The sequence below is a fragment of the Zootoca vivipara genome, chromosome 13 (assembly GCF_963506605.1).
Source record: "Zootoca vivipara chromosome 13, rZooViv1.1, whole genome shotgun sequence".
NCBI classification, from domain to species: Eukaryota; Metazoa; Chordata; class Lepidosauria; order Squamata; family Lacertidae; genus Zootoca; species Zootoca vivipara.
In genome coordinates, this window is record NC_083288.1 from 26,790,879 (window position 1) to 26,806,343 (window position 15,465).

At 45.5% G+C, this 15,465-nt stretch overlaps 1 protein-coding gene across 3 annotated transcripts in view; it reads left to right on the forward strand.

The window, feature by feature from the left end:
• The first annotated feature begins 11,071 nt into the window (after positions 1–11,071).
• SLC4A1 (solute carrier family 4 member 1 (Diego blood group)) overlaps positions 11,072–15,465 on the forward strand; it is a 44,873-nt gene continuing 40,479 nt past the window's right edge. For all 3 annotated transcript variants that reach the window (XM_060281518.1, XM_060281517.1, XM_035134950.2), the window contains exon 1: positions 11,072–11,229. The gene's annotated coding sequence lies outside the window, so the exon portion shown is untranslated. The remainder of the gene's footprint in view (positions 11,230–15,465) is intronic.

Here is a 15,465-nt window from a genome sequence, read left to right on the forward strand (position 1 = left end):
AAGACGAGGCGTTGGGTCAGCCTTCTCCAGGATCGGATAGCACGGAAGTATCGCCCGCCTCTCTCTCGTCCTAAAATTAGCTCCAGCCCCCTGCTTGGAGGGCGAGAGCGAACAGCGAAAGATGGGAGGATGGCCGGGAGGAGCTCTCCTTGGTCCTGATGGAAAACAGGCGCCTCCTCCTCCCGATAGGAAGCCAGCCCCTCTCGCCAATGACGTGATGGGCGGATGAGAGGGAGAGGGTAGCAGCCGGCAAGGGAAGGGAAGGGAAGAAGGGAAAGGAGGAAGACAGCATCGGAGGAGAGGAGGACCTCATGCCGCCTGGAACAGGGAGAGGAAAGTCTGCCTTCGAGGCATCCCACTCTCTCCCCTGCTCACTGTTTCCAGCACGGTGCTTTATGCAGACACAGCTCATCCATTCCCTACAACAGCCCTGTGAGGTTGCCTTTTAAAAAAAGAGGAAAATGGCCCTGTCAGAACGGAACACAAAGACCCTGATCCCCACCCCACGGTGTCTTGATGCCTGAGGCAAATGTGTGTGTACACACACACATTCACGCACATATAGAATCATAGACTTGGAAGAGTCATGAGGGTCATCTAGTCCAACCCCCTGCAATGCAGTAATCTTCTTGCCCAACGTGGGCACAAGCCTGAGATTAAGAATCTCGTGCTCTGCCAACTGAGCTATCTATCCACATAGATATACGCTTTCCTCACCGTGATTAACATAAGGGCATGCACCTTACAACCTGTCAGAAAGCTGTCCCGTAAAAGTCCAACTGGAAATGGGAAAGGTACAAGAAAATGGTGTTTATTATTAGTTCAAAATGAGTAACTTTCCAGGAGTTACATCTGCCTGTCTCCCATTCTGCTGTTTTTACTGGCACCCAAGCCCGCTGTCTGAGGTAGCCACTTTGCCTCAACTCAGTGCCTCTGACTAAAGTGAAAAATGGCCTCTTGCCCAGGGGCTATTAATGAAATGGAGGAGGGGCATGGATTTTGTTTATTTAATACATTTATAGCCAAGGAGCTGAAAGCAGCATACTTGGCTCTCACCTGCCCGTTTTATCTTCACAACAACTCTGTGAGGTAGATTACTAGGCAGAGAGATCATGACTGGCCCAAGACTACCCTGGTTGTGTAGGAATTTAAATCCTGGCCTCCTAGGTTGTATTCTGACACTCTTAACCATTTCGCCACAATAGCTCTCTGGGTTGCTTGCTTTTGCCAGATTCATATTAGTTTAAATTGTCTAGACCAGGGGTTCCCAACAAAATTTTCTCGAGGACCCCTCATCGAGCCGCTATTGTGACAAGGACCCCCATTAATTCCTAATCCTAAAATTAAAAAGTGAGAGCCAAATTAAGAGTCTTTTTATATTTTATATTTATACGTTTTTTACAGTTACAACAGAGTACTTCATCAGTATACAGTTAGTTTTAATTTTCAGTTCTTAATGAGATGAACCACTTTTTAACCAACGATCCATTTTTAACTACGCGAACTGTAGCTTCCGCGAAAAACAACGCTTTGTTTACAAACACTACTGTTTTGCAAAGAGGCAGCACGCGCCAGGGAGGAGGGAGGGGAATGGAGAAGACAGGGTACCTGCGCAGTAGCGCACAAATGAAGCCGACGCGCGCAAAGCATCTTGGGGAGGTGAGCGTTAGTAGAATGTGCACGCTGCCTCTTTGCAAAACAGTAGTGTTTGTAAAGCGCCACCTAACGGCATACAGCAGAACTACTGCCTCTATCTAATTCTAGTTTTGCGCTAGACTCTGCTCATGCAGGAAGCGGCCAAAACAAAAAATCTGTTATCATACGAAATATATTTAATATATTTTTTATTCTAATAGCATCTTGCGGACCCCTCTGGCATAGCTCGCGGACCCCTGGGGGTCCCTGGACCACCTGTTGGGAACCACTGGTCTAGACAATGACATCCGATAAATAGCAGTCCTATCAGGTTACAGATTCAATAGTCTTTAGCACCTTCTCAGACACTTTTTGTTTGTTTGTTTGTTTTGCAGAGAGATGCTGGTGCTCTCTCTCTCTCTCTCTCTCTCGCTCGCTCTCGCTCTCTCTCTCTCTCTCTCTCAACACACACAACATGTGCTCGTGCACATGCAAGCTGACTGGTGAAGAGGATCTCTGAACACAAGCAGAGTGCTTCCTGTGGCTGAGTCACCAATGGCAGATCATTAAAATGGGCTCTTGCAGAACAGCACGCTCAGAGGAAATAAACAGCGTGTATCCATTTCAAGTCACGGTTACATTTATAAAGAAAGCTTTGTGTTCTGTTTTGCTTTGTTAATCTACTGCCTTTATAGTTAAACCAACAGGAGAAGGAAAGAGCTTGTTTTTCTCCTTCCACCGGGAACTGTTGTCAAGCACACACACAAAATCCCTTTAAAATTGGGTGGGGTTTTCTTTTGGGAATTTCCCCCCTTTACCTTTATTGTCTGACTGCTATGTTTGTGGTCAGCAAAATACCCCCCCCCCCCAGGTCTGTTCATCTGACCCTGAGGGTTTTTGTTTGACCTTGCTTATTTATTTATTTCCTTGGTAATTGTAAGCTGAGCTATGGGAGCTTGTATACAGTATCTTGTTCACTCCTGCTCTCTGCTGGTGGACTTCAGTATAATCTGAATTACTTCCAAGGAAGTGGGTGGGGGGGGGAGCTGTCTCTCCAGAAGGAAGATTCTGCCTCCGAATGGAAAAAAGGATGAATTCTTCTGCTTCCTCCCAATTGCATAGGCACAGCCACTAGGACTGCCAGTTGAGCAGGGGGCAAATGGAAGGGAAACGACCTGCTTTGTTGCTTGGTCAACAGCTGGAGCTTTTCATGGCATGAAGATGATAAATTTTACTGTCTGCGCATCGAGCTGCTGTTAAAGGCACAGGCACCAGAGAAGGCTCAAAAGTTGTGAACCCACACATGGCAGCATGCAGAGTTTAGAGTGAGGAAGGGCTCACTGGAGCTTTGCCCCAGAACCTGGCTTTCCTTATGTAGCAACGTAGGAAGCTGCCTTATACAATTGGTCAGTATGGTTTACACCAGGCATCCCCAAACTGCGGCCCTCCAGATGTTTTGGCCTACAACTCCCATGATCCCTAGCTAAGAGGACCAGTGGTCAGGGATGATGGGAATTGTAGTCCAAAACATCTGGAGGGCCGAAGTTTGGGGATGCCTGGTTTACACACTGACTGTACCAAATGGTGTGTCATTGCTCCATCAGTTTTGTCTGCAGTAGCTCTCCAGGGAATCAGGCGGGTCTTTCATCACAACCCTACCCGGATCATGCCAGGGATTGAACTTGGTTCCTTCTGCATGCAACCCATGTGTCCTGTCGTCGAGCTATATAGCCCTTCTTCTCTTATTGCAACCTGGAACATGCCATAATAGAAATGCCTGGATGTTATTTCTCTGCAGCCACTGAGCAATGGCCATAACTGACCAACACTCAAGGAAACAGAGAGTCGGATCAGTTTCCCCTTCAAGCTGAGCTCCAGCGCTGCCTCTTCTGAGTGCTAAACGAGCCCTGGCATCATAGCACAGCATGAGCTAATGGTGCCTCATCATTTCCACATAGTTTTTTGGACTGAAAAGAAGCAGGGAGGTGCCCGGCTCCCGCTGGCCTGTCTGGAAGATAAAACAGCCCCTGGAAGAGGGTATTCCTCAGAGATAGGCCTAATCATAAAGCACCTAGTTGCAGGGGGAGGAGACGGGCACCGCCCAAGCCCATCCATTTCCATGCTCACGCAAGGCTTGGCGCGTCTCCGTGTCGCTTCTTTTCAAATATGTTGCTTCTTTTCAAATACCCCAGGAGAAATCTAGTTGGCTGCATTTGCTCTCTGCATCGTTCAAAACCGTCCAATGACAAGAGCCTCTTCTTTACTTTCTCAAAGGAAAAAAAAAGGACCTGGAAAGTGCATTTCAGTTGACTAGAAGGACGCTGGTGTCCCTCCCTCCTTAAAAAAGCAAAACAAACCCCTGCCTGATTAGTTCTAGCCCGTGTGGCATTCACATTGACCACCCCTGCCACTTCTGCAGCCTCCTTGCCCACCCATCAACCCTTGATCAAGCCTTGCCAGATCACAGAAGTGCAGTAAAAAGTTTTAGTAGGTGATGTCACTGCCACTGTCATTAGTGGTGCCTTTTATATTATTATTATGGTGGATGGATTATTATAAAGTTGTTTTTATATAGCATTTTGTAATGCTGTGGTTCTTTTATAATTAAGAGTAGTCTAAAAGTTTCAGCAAAAAGAAAGAATGAATGAATGCACATCATAACATACAGAACACCATTATTAAGATTCTAGGGGCTTTAGACCTAGGAGCACTATGCCTGACACCTTCCTCATTCCCCAAAGAGCTGGTGTGCTGCAATGGTTAACAGTATTGACAAGGGTTCAAATCTCCACTCTTTCGGCCAGCTGCTGTGTCTCAATCTAACCTCCCCTACAGGGTTGTTGCGAGGAGAAAACGAGGAGGGAAGAACCCTGCAAAATGCCTTCAGCACCTTGGAGGAGAAATTTGGTATATATATGTAGTCAATAAAATAAATAAGTATAATAATAATAATATTTTATTTATACCCTGCCCTCCCCAGTGAGAGCCGGGCTCAGGGCAGCTGACATCAACAAGATCACAACAAAACGTAAAAGAAAGAAAAAACAATCAACTAAAATGCGGATTAAAATACAATGCAGATTTTTCTTTTTTTAAATTTTTTTTTAATACAGCCTCATTTTAACATGGCCCAAATCAAAACCATAAGGGAGGAAAAACGTAGTGGTCAGACTGAGTCCAGCCCAAAGGCCAGGCGGAACAGCTCCAGGCCCTGCGGAAAGATGTCAAATCCTGCAGGGCCCTGGTCTCCTGTGAGAGAGCGTTCCACCAAGTCGGGGCCAATACTGAAAAGGCCCTGGCCCTAGTTGAGGCCAATCTAGCCACCTTATGGCTCAGGATCTCCAAAATATTGCTATTTGTGGACCTTAAGGTCCTCCGCGGGGCATACCAGGAGAGGCGGTCCCATAGGTACGAGGGTCCCAAGCCGCAGAGGGCTTTAAAGGTCAAAACCAGCACCTTAAATCTGATCCTGTACTCCACCGGCACACAGCCTTTCCTGTCCGTAAGCTTTATGTATAATTTAACCCCTGTCATATCCCCCCCTTATTTTTTTCCCCAACTGTGCATCATTTCTTCAGGTCCCTGATTTTCACGCCACAGCCAGTTTTGTCCTGTGGTTTTTTTTTAGCAACTTTGACTAATCTACCTACTCCTTTTTTCTCCCTCCTTCCTATCATACAGACCTCATCGCCTTGAGCATTGTGTCTTCAGAGTCCTCAGTCCTATTCACTCCTCATGCTTCACTTCCCTGCCTGCTCTGCTCTTGACCTCAAGCCTCATCCCACCTTTTCTTCCTCTATTCTCTTTTGGTACACGATTACGTCACTTCCCTACCTCCCAATCCTCATTCAACCTCTGTATGAAGTTGTAGTTCCTGCCACATCGACCACTTTCTATGCCATCCTTCACTCAAGGATCACAGGGCTGTTTACAATATAAAACCACAAATACATAACATAGTAACAACAAACAAAAATACCTCAACACATGGTTTAAGAGGCCGTAGGTAGTTTAATTAGCCAAAGGCTAATTGCATAACCAGTATTAGAATTCAACTAAAGTTCACTTTGGTTTCTATTTGAGTGAGCTTTCCTCTCTCATTATCGCCACCAAATATGTTTGCCAACTGACCAGTACAAAGGCTCGGTCTCTTCTCAGTGCTGGATTACCCAACAGGCGGACTAAGCTTGTGCTTATGGCACCAGCAAAGCAGGGGCACACAAACACAAAAAAATTGTTTGGGAAAGATTTAGTGCTCAATCAGAGCAAATGGCAATGGATGAGCTCTTCAATTAGCCAGTCACTGTAAGGATTATTTTGTACTGGTTTCAATTGTGTTTTATTGTTGTAGCTACCCTGATATTTTATGATACAGTGGAGCTCTGGCTAGTGGTTGAGATGCCCTTGCTGGTGCTTGGCTCCAATTAAACAATGACTAAGCCACCACTATAGGGACCCAGGTGGCGTTGTGGGTTAAACCACTGAGCCTAGGGCTTGCTGATCAGAAGGTCAGCGGTTCGAATCCCTGTGACGGGGTGAGCTCCCGTTGCTCGGTCCCAGCTCCTGCCAACCTAGCAGTTCGAAAGCACGTCAAAGTGCAAGTAGATAAATAGGAACCGCTACAGTGGGAAGGTAAACGGCGTTTCCATGTGCTGCTCTGGTTTGCCAGAAGCGGCTTTGTCATGCTGGCCACATGACCTGGAAGCTATACGCAGGCTCCCTCGGCCAATAATGCGAGATGAGCGCGCAACCCCAGAGTCGGTCATGACTGGACCTAATGGTCAGGGGTCCCTTTACCTTTACCTTTAAGCCACCAGGAAGAATGCATATCACTGTGCTGTTTGTATTAGAAGTTGATGCACTCATTTATCCAGGGAGATTCAGTGGGTATAATAGTCATTTGATTAGTGTTTCCTAAAACTGTATGATGCATTTGAGTCTTAAATAGATAGATGGTTGGTAGACAGACAGACAGACAGACAGACACTACCCTTCATCCTAGTTAGAAATGAAAGGTGGCACAGAGCAAATAGTGTCAGCATGAAACTCAAGTAGTTGATATGTGGAGCATGCATGTGCTCATTCATTCCATTTTGCAAGGGATCAGAAGTTTTGTTCACTTGAGATAAGAACATGCCCTTTCACTGGGCCTCCTCTCAGACTTCAGCTCCACTTAGATTAGCAAAATATCCCTGATGGCCATTTTTGCATCCCCAGCTCACAAATGCCTTCTATCTCCTCACACCTAAAGTACAGCTTGGCAATATTAAGTGATCAGGTGGCATTAAACCAGGAGCGGTAACTCCATGGCAGAGAGTGTGCTTTGAATTTAGCTGGAGCTCAGTAACAGAGCAAATGTTTTGCATGCAAAAATAAATAAATCCCAGGTTCAATCCATGGTATCTCCAGTTAGGATCTGCACGATATCCTACAGAACCACTAGCAGTGGCTCCTCTTGGACAAATGGCCTCACCTAGTATAAAGCAGCATACTAAGAGCCTAATTTCACCCACTGGCCTCTCAAGTTAGGCAGTGCCAGAGAGCAAGGATTGTCAAATAGACCTCCTGCTTTCAGGCAGTGTTTATTGTATGTCATTTCTCATCCGCATACAAAGAATATTGATCAAATTTGACAGAGGCAAACTAAATGGATGTTGTATTTTATTTGGTCATTAAGGGTGCTCAAGACGTCTCCTAGTTCGGAAACATGTCTGAAGAATTATGGTATATTCTATTTCGACAAAAATCCAAGAGTGGTCTGATTACTTACACTGAATTATTCCTCAGTAATTGTGGCAATGGATTGATGCAGTGACGTCAATAGTAGAAAACAGTACTATACAGCATTAGCACACAGAAGAAAGAAAGAAAGAAAGGTCTCTGCTTCAAAGAGCTTACAATTCACAATTTGACAGCATAAAACATACAAAGGGGGCGGGGGGGGGGAGAGAGAGAGACAGGAGAAGGGACAAATCTGAGTGCAGTTTAGGGTTTTCCATCAAAAAGCATAGGGTTGTCCGTCAAAAAAAGGTGGGAGTTCCTGCACCTCTTTTTCTAGGGAAAAAAGCACTGCCTCCAAGTGAAGATCAATAAAGGCCAAATAACCTGTGATATGGCAAATCAATGAATAGGATCTCCTGGAATGTGTGTGTGTGTTTAAAAAAAAATACAGTACAGTAGTTGCAGCCCTGCCTCCATTTGATAGTGGCTTCAGCACCGAGGAAGAGACAGGGCAGGACCAAGATGTTATGTTGCCTCCAACAAAGAACAAAATGGCACCTCCTTCCTCCCCACCACACACAATTCCACACAGAGAAACCAAGTGTTTTGGCAGCTGAATCTTACCTCAGCACTGCATATGAGGCAGCATCCTCCACCATACCTAAGGACAGCAAGCTAGATCAGAGCCCAAAAGGCTGGCCATGTAGCCTACAAACCTATGTTTTCCAACACCTCAGCAGCAACAGTACCGACCCCCAGTATCTGCCGCCTGAGGAGGCTGCCTTAATCCAGCTATGATAGGACCCGCTGTGGAGAGGGAAGCTATTCCTTACAGTACTTACTTTCTTGGTGTCTTCCTTATTGAAACCTCCCCACCACCACAGAACTGTTGTATGTCTGAGGTAAAACATGCCAGTATCGTATGGGAACCTATATAAGTTATTCACTGCCAGGCAAAGAGCAGTGCAGGAAAGGCAGTCCAGATTGAGAAAGCAACACATGACAAATTATTGGCCCCTTCACCCGACTGTATGGCCTGACAGGATCCAGAGTGAAGGGGTGATGAAACAGCTCTGGTGCCTTTTCTTTTTTCAGGGAGTGGGGGGATGCCGAAGATTATCCCATGTCTCATCTAGTGTGGCCCTAAGATTTCTTAAAAGGGAGTTTGCTTAAACCTGCCACTCATCTTCTAATAAATATCTGAAAGGTTGCTTCCTTCCCTCCAGAACCCCTCCAGACATTAAGATCAGCAGAGGGGGCCTCTTGGTGGTTTTAGAAGTTCCCTCAGAGGTTCAGAGGGTTGTAGAGAGGGCATTGTTTGTGGCAACCCCTAAGTTGAATAACTCCCTCCCCACAGAGGCACGTCTGGCTTCTTCACAACTCAGCAAATGCTGAAGATACACCTTGTAACTCTGGCCTTTGACCCCTGAGGTGTGTATTTTCAGGGCTCACCTAAGCAGCTTCAGCCTTGTATACCTGAAGGAGCGTCTCCATCCCTGTCATTCAGTCCAGACACTGAGGTCCAGCTCTGAGGGCCTTCTGATGTTTCCCTCATTGCGAGGTTACAGGGAACCAGGCAGAGGGCCTTCTCGGTAGTGGCACCCACCCTGTGGAACACCCTTCCATCAGATGTCAGGGAGATAAAGAGCTATACAACTTTAGAAGACATCTGAAGGCAGTCCTGTACAGGGAAGTTTTTAATGTTTGATGTTTTATTAAGTTTTCATATCTGTTGGAAGCCACCCAGAGTTACTGGAGCAACCAAGTCAAATGGGCAGCATATAAATAGAATAAAATAGATGATAATGGTAATGATTCCTGTGACTTTAATCTGCTTTAACTGTTTATAGTTCTGGATTTTAAACTGTAACCCGTTCTGGGTCCTGCTGGTGAAGGATGGATAACAGATTTGACAACAACATGTACAGGCACAGGGGTGTGATGAGTGTGAGACTCTACAGGACTGGACAGACCACTCCCTTCCTGAATGAACCATGCTTCCAAGAACATTTACCAGAATCCTTTGCAAGGCACAGGAGGCTCGTGACAGCTGAGGTGCTGCCAGGTGCGAGTGGACTCCAGGTGAGGTGCTCCCCTCCCTAATCTGGTCATCCCACTTTTCTCCCTCTTTGTTGCTGCTTTCACATGGTTTTTAACATAGCCATCTCAGCAATGGGGCTTTACAGACTTTACAATTCTGTGATTTCATACACAAATCCCTTTCATCTCATTTTCACATGGGTCTGCAAATATATATATATATTTATATATATATATCCTGCATGATATATTGCACAAAATACTATTCAAATACTATATATATTCAATCACAAAATACATTTAATTAATTAACTGGGCTCTGTGGGGAGAGACTTGTTGATTGTGCCATGGCCACCAGAAGTCCATCTTAATAAAAAAAAATCCTTCCAGTAGTACCTTAGAGACCAACTAAGTTTGTCCATCTTGTTAGCCTTCTTTGTGGTGGCACCTACCCTATGGAGGAGCCTCCCTTCAGAGATTAGGATGGCAACAACAGCTGAGTGCTTTTACCCATCCGTCAGAGGATCCCCTTTTCACCCAGGCATTCTTTAGCCACCAATCACAGTTCTTCAGCAACTTCAACAGCTTGCGGCTATCAAACACTTTCTGCTGGTGTTTCTTTGTAATGTTTTATTATAACATTACTGTCGTCCGATGGTTGTGACTGCTTTGGTAGCCACTGAATGAAAATGATTTAAAACAAACTTTTTTTCTGTTCTTTTTAAGCTCATACCTGAGACTGTGAGGTCTGAAGGATAATTGCATTGGTCTGAGAGCCACAGATCAAGTTTGCACCATTAACTCGAATTCGTCAAGCATCCCTAAGTGCACTAAAATATTCAGAACTGTAGCCATTTACATAGAACTTGATTAAACCATTCTAATATATGGGGCTTTACTTTCTCCCCAGGCCCTGTGCTTTGGTTAAAGATATGTGCTTCTACATTTAATTGAAGCTTTGCCAGACAGTTGAGGCCTTGCGTACGTCAGACATGCATGCAACCTGTATGTGCTTCTAAGTAGAGCACTGCTTCTGATGACTTCAAGTACAGGCAGGTAAAATGCACCCGTGAGAACTCATTCAAAGTTAATAAGGTCCAGACAGATACAATTCCTGCCTTGCTTTCATCTTTTCTTTCCTCTTCTAGCAGCCATTTCAGCTGAAAGCAGTAAACGGTGCTCACCAGCCTTCAGCCAAAAGAGGGAATCCCCACAAGAAACTTTTTTAAAAATTTAAAAAACCCACACCAATCCAAAAGGAAAACACCAGTGACTCTATTTGTGAGGGTTCCCCCTTCTTCCCCCACCCCTCCACCCCCAGCAGAGGAAATCCCCTTGAGATCTGTAAACAAGTTTATCTCGAGGATGCGAAGCTGAGAAGGCAACGTGACCCAGGAGGACCAAACGCTCATTGAGGAAGAAGAGTTGGCCTTGCTAGGAATCGCTCGAAACTTACGGGACCTTTCTAATGTTGGTGAGACCAGTCCTGGTGAGATGGGAGGGGCGTGCCAGCAAAGTTCAAGAGCACAGATGGGTAGCAGGGAGGTTGCGCCTCATGGTAACTCCAGATAATGTTGTTTACTGGCCCTTAGAAAAAAAATGTTGCATCTAGAACCACCAGGAACACCCCTGATGCCAGGTGGCACGGCCAGATTAAAACAGCAGCCATGAGTCAGGACTTTGAAGCTCCTCTGGAGAGCTCTCTCATCTCATTACCGCCTGTTGCAGGCTGTAGGGAACCGCTAAGGAGAGAGGGGTTCCACGGAGCAGCGAAAAGACCCCTGGCTTGAACCTTCTCTGCCTCCCCATCGAGGTCTCTCTGCAAGCATACAGGTAGGTGAGCTTATCCAATAAGTTGGTTCTTCAAGGGAGCCTATGGAGGGGCCTGTGTGTGGAGATTGCAGGACATGGAAGGGAGGGCAATGTGAGAGGAGGGAGCTGAGGCTGCTCTTGGAAAGAGCCAAGGAACCCTTTGAGAAGCTTGGGGCCAACAAAAAAAATCCCAATTGGCCGTGCTTGCTGTGACTGATGGAAGTTGTAGTTCCCCATACCTTCTTCAGAGCATTTAATCTAAATACACCCCCCCTCCCCAAAAAAAAATCTCAAGGAGGTTTGAGGAGCCTCCAACCATTTCTCTCCACCAGCTGTTTGCTTGGACTTCTGAGGCATCTCCCACCTTTGCTTCTCTCTCTTTCTTAGGAAAGTAGCTGCAGGTTACTGCTTTTTTTTCCCCTGCCAAGAAAGGAACCTGCTTTTTGTGTGCTTGCAAAAGTTGGTTGGTTTCTTCTTTGTGATGTGCAGCTCCTTGTTTCTGATGTGGATCCGCTGACAGCATCCTTTTCAATGCTCTAGCCTTCAAAAGGAGGGGATGGAGGTTACAGGGTACAAACCCTTCTGTAATGAAATGTTGGGATACTTTATGGAAGGTTGCCCATGTTTAAGAGCTATGAATGTCACTTTTGGACAAACAAGGAGTTTGTAAGAAGTTAGCATCTCTTTTCCATTGATGCTTTCCTATGAGGATAATGAAATTGCCTTGCTGGATTCGACCAAAGGTCTGTTTAAGATTCATGCCTACCTCAGAGTAAGTCCCACTGTACTCAGTGGGGCTTATTTCTGAGGAGACACATATAGGATCGGACTGTTAGTCCAACCCCCTCTCTCTGAACAGTGACCAGCTAGATTAAGAACATAAAAACAGCCCTGCTGAATCAGGCCAATGGCCCATCCAGTCCAGCATCCTGTTCTCACAATGGCCAATCAGATATTTATGGGAAGCCCAAAAGCAAGACCGTACTGCAGAAGCACCTTCCCTCACCACAGCTTCCAACAAGGGAGGCAGAATATATCCATCGTGGCCAAAGTACTCTGGGAAGTTTGTGATCAAACAAACTCTCATAATTGATACACTTATCCTCTGTGAATTCACATTCCCTTTTGCAAAACCTGTCTAAGCAAATGCACGTCGTCTCCAAATGTTTTTGAAATTCCTTCCAGAAGTTAAGGACATTGGTGTTGTGGGAAGAAATGCTTCCTTTAGCTTGTCCTGAACCTAATGCTTATCAAATCCATTGGATTACTCTGTGATCTTTTTGGGGGTGGTGGTGGTTTGGGGGTGCTGGATGATTTCTGTCTCTTCACTTTCTCTGCACCACGATGTATTTCTCTCCATCCCTAGCTGACTTTAAATCATGGATAGAGAACCTGTGGTAATAGATACTGGACTCCCAACTCCTTTGAGCCTGACAGTCATCATGGCCAATGGTCTGCGATGATGGGAGTTGTAGCCCCTCCAGCAACCCAGCTTTAGCCCGTGTCTAAACCTACATTTGCATGGAACATGCTCCAACGCCTGAACTTTTTTAGCTGTGCTTCTCTTTTTAGCTTTTTATCAGATGATGGAAATGGAACTGCCTGGTGCTCTTGTTGCATAGAAGAGGCGTTCTATAGAGACACAGTTGTCTGGTGACTAGGCTTTTCAATAGGAATATTCTGACTGCTGTCATGGATTCTCTAAAAACAAAAAAGAATAAAAGGTAGGAGAGAGATGTTTTGGAGATATCTGCCATAGATCACAGCTGGTTTCCAGCATAGGAAGCTGCTTGATGCTGAGTTGGACCATTGGTCCATGTACTTCAGTATTGTCTACACCAGCACCATGGGGGACCATTTTCAGCCTGAGGGGCACCTTCCTCTCTGGGCAACTTTCCATGGTCCACATGCCAAAGGTGGGTGGAGCCAGAGGCAAACATGGGCAGAGCAACAAATGTAATTTTCTCCACATACTCCTCTCTGTCCTCCATCCAGGCAACCAAGATGCGTTATCTGAGTTCAAAGACACATCCCAGTCATGTGACTAAAGAGTGGGTGTGGCCTGGGGAGATTCTTGAGCAGCTTTTCTCAACCTTGGGTCACCAGATGTTCTTGAGCTACAGGTCCCTTCATCCCTGACCTCTGGCCATGTTGGATAGGAATGATGGGAGTTGAAGTCCAGCACCGTTTAAGGACCCAAGACTGAGAAAAGCTGGTTGACTCTAGAGGGCCAAATAGAGAAGGCTGCATCTGCCCCCCCCCCGCCCCCAGCAAGCCTAACATTTCCCCAACGGATCTACACTGTCTGGCATTGGTGCTCCAGGATTCCAGATGGGAATCTTCCCAGCCCTACCTAGAGACATTTGGAAATGATCCCAGGCCCTTCTGCATGCCAAGCAGGTGCTCTAACACTGAGCTATTCCTGCTTTCGATATCTCTTAGCATCCATTAGTCCAGATTGCAGAAGGAAAGGGAGACGTGATGACCGAGGGTAACAAGGTGAAAAACTTCCATATGGGCATGCTTCAGAACTGTAGGAAGGAAGGAACTGTTGTTTGCTCATGCTGGTTTTAGCTGAAGGTAGAAGAAGCCAAGCCTGCAATGCACCAGTTGGGCAGGGGTCTAGAGTGAGGTGTGGGGTGGTCTTCTGTATGAGGATTTGGCAGTGTAAGGAGGGGTGGAAGGGAAGTTGAGCCTCAACCCATCTAGAAATTAGAAAGTGGAGGAAAAACAGGAGAATTGCTTGACTCACAGAGCTGGGCAATACTCTGTGGGCCATCACATTCAATGCCTTGTATTTAAATGGGACCATGTGCCTATAAAGCATCTCGACATGCACCTGTTCAGTCTTTCCTTCGTACACTTGCCAGTGAAGGGGGCTCTGCAGCAGCATCCCTAGGAGGCTTAGTCCATTGCAGCATTGCTCTTGCAGCTCCATCAGCTGGCGCATAAGGAGCTCAGCCCAGCTTGTGCAGGAGGAAAAAGATAAAGTTTATCTAAGGTGTGGTACCCTAGAGCTCCATTAACTTAATATGCAGTCCCTCAAAGCTCTTTTTTTTAAAAAAAGAGCCAAATTAGGTATTACATAAAACCCTAAATTGTGGACTGGAGCACTTTGTGCATATTGATTAGCATTTATCTGGGTTGGGGGGGGGGAATGAAGTTGATAATTTGCATCACCAGGGCAACATTCCTTATAGAGCTTCTTTTCTTAAAATGAGAGCTGTAGTTGCTCAAGTTGATGTGGAAGCCACAGCAACCCTCTAAACGGGAAGCTAATTTTGCAGGGGTGGGGGCAAAAGCTTAGATATGATTGCAATTTCTCAATGGGACCAATGATTTTGCACATGCCAAGAGACACTCGGTTAATTGCTTCATGTGATTCCAGGTTCTGGGTCTAAGCCCTGCTGAGCCCTGCTTTGAATTATATCTTCCCTTCCTCATAGACTGGCTGGTACAGCAGGGCGAATAAGGCTTGGGTGTGCATAAGAAGTCCCTGAGGTTTGAATAGCGATCAGGAGAAATACATCAGCGTCTGCATTTTTATGCAAACCTACCCAACTTGCACTTTCCAAACCAATAGTGAATGAAAAGGCAACTTTGAAACTTGCATTTTGAAATTTGCACCCTGAATGTTGTGATGTAGTTCTCCAAACAAAGAATGTACATTAGAGGAAGGTGCAGAATTTCACTAATATAGTTACAAATTCGTGCAAAATGTGTCATATCATGGTGAAATTGCTTTTGTGTGTGTGTGTGTGTGTGTAGGTGACCTCTTCATAGTTTCCTCTTGGCCATTCTGCTGTGCCCTCATAAATGTTGGGGCTAGCAGCACAGGGGAGAGCAATCTCTGTGGTAGTCCAGAAGTTGTGGAATTCCCCCCCCCCCCACCGCCACCAAAAATAGTGTTTCTGGCACTGCTATTATGCAGACACATCTCTTTACCTCGGTTGAGGTATATACATCTAATTTGTTTTAAACAGTTTTTAATATTGTATTCTTAAACTGCTTGAACCTGATTGGGTGGTGAAGGGTTGGAAGGAAATAATTTTTTTATGATTAATTTATAATAATATTTTAGTCAAAAATTGCATACACGAAAATGTATATTAGATAAAGGGCTCGAGGAAATGCCCTTGAATTTTCATGTAGAGAATGGAACTGAAAGTTGGGGAAATATTGGTTTCCTAATATTCAAACCAAAGACTTCTTAGTTCGTAGCTCAGCCTGCTAGCTTCTATGCTCTCTTAGACAGTG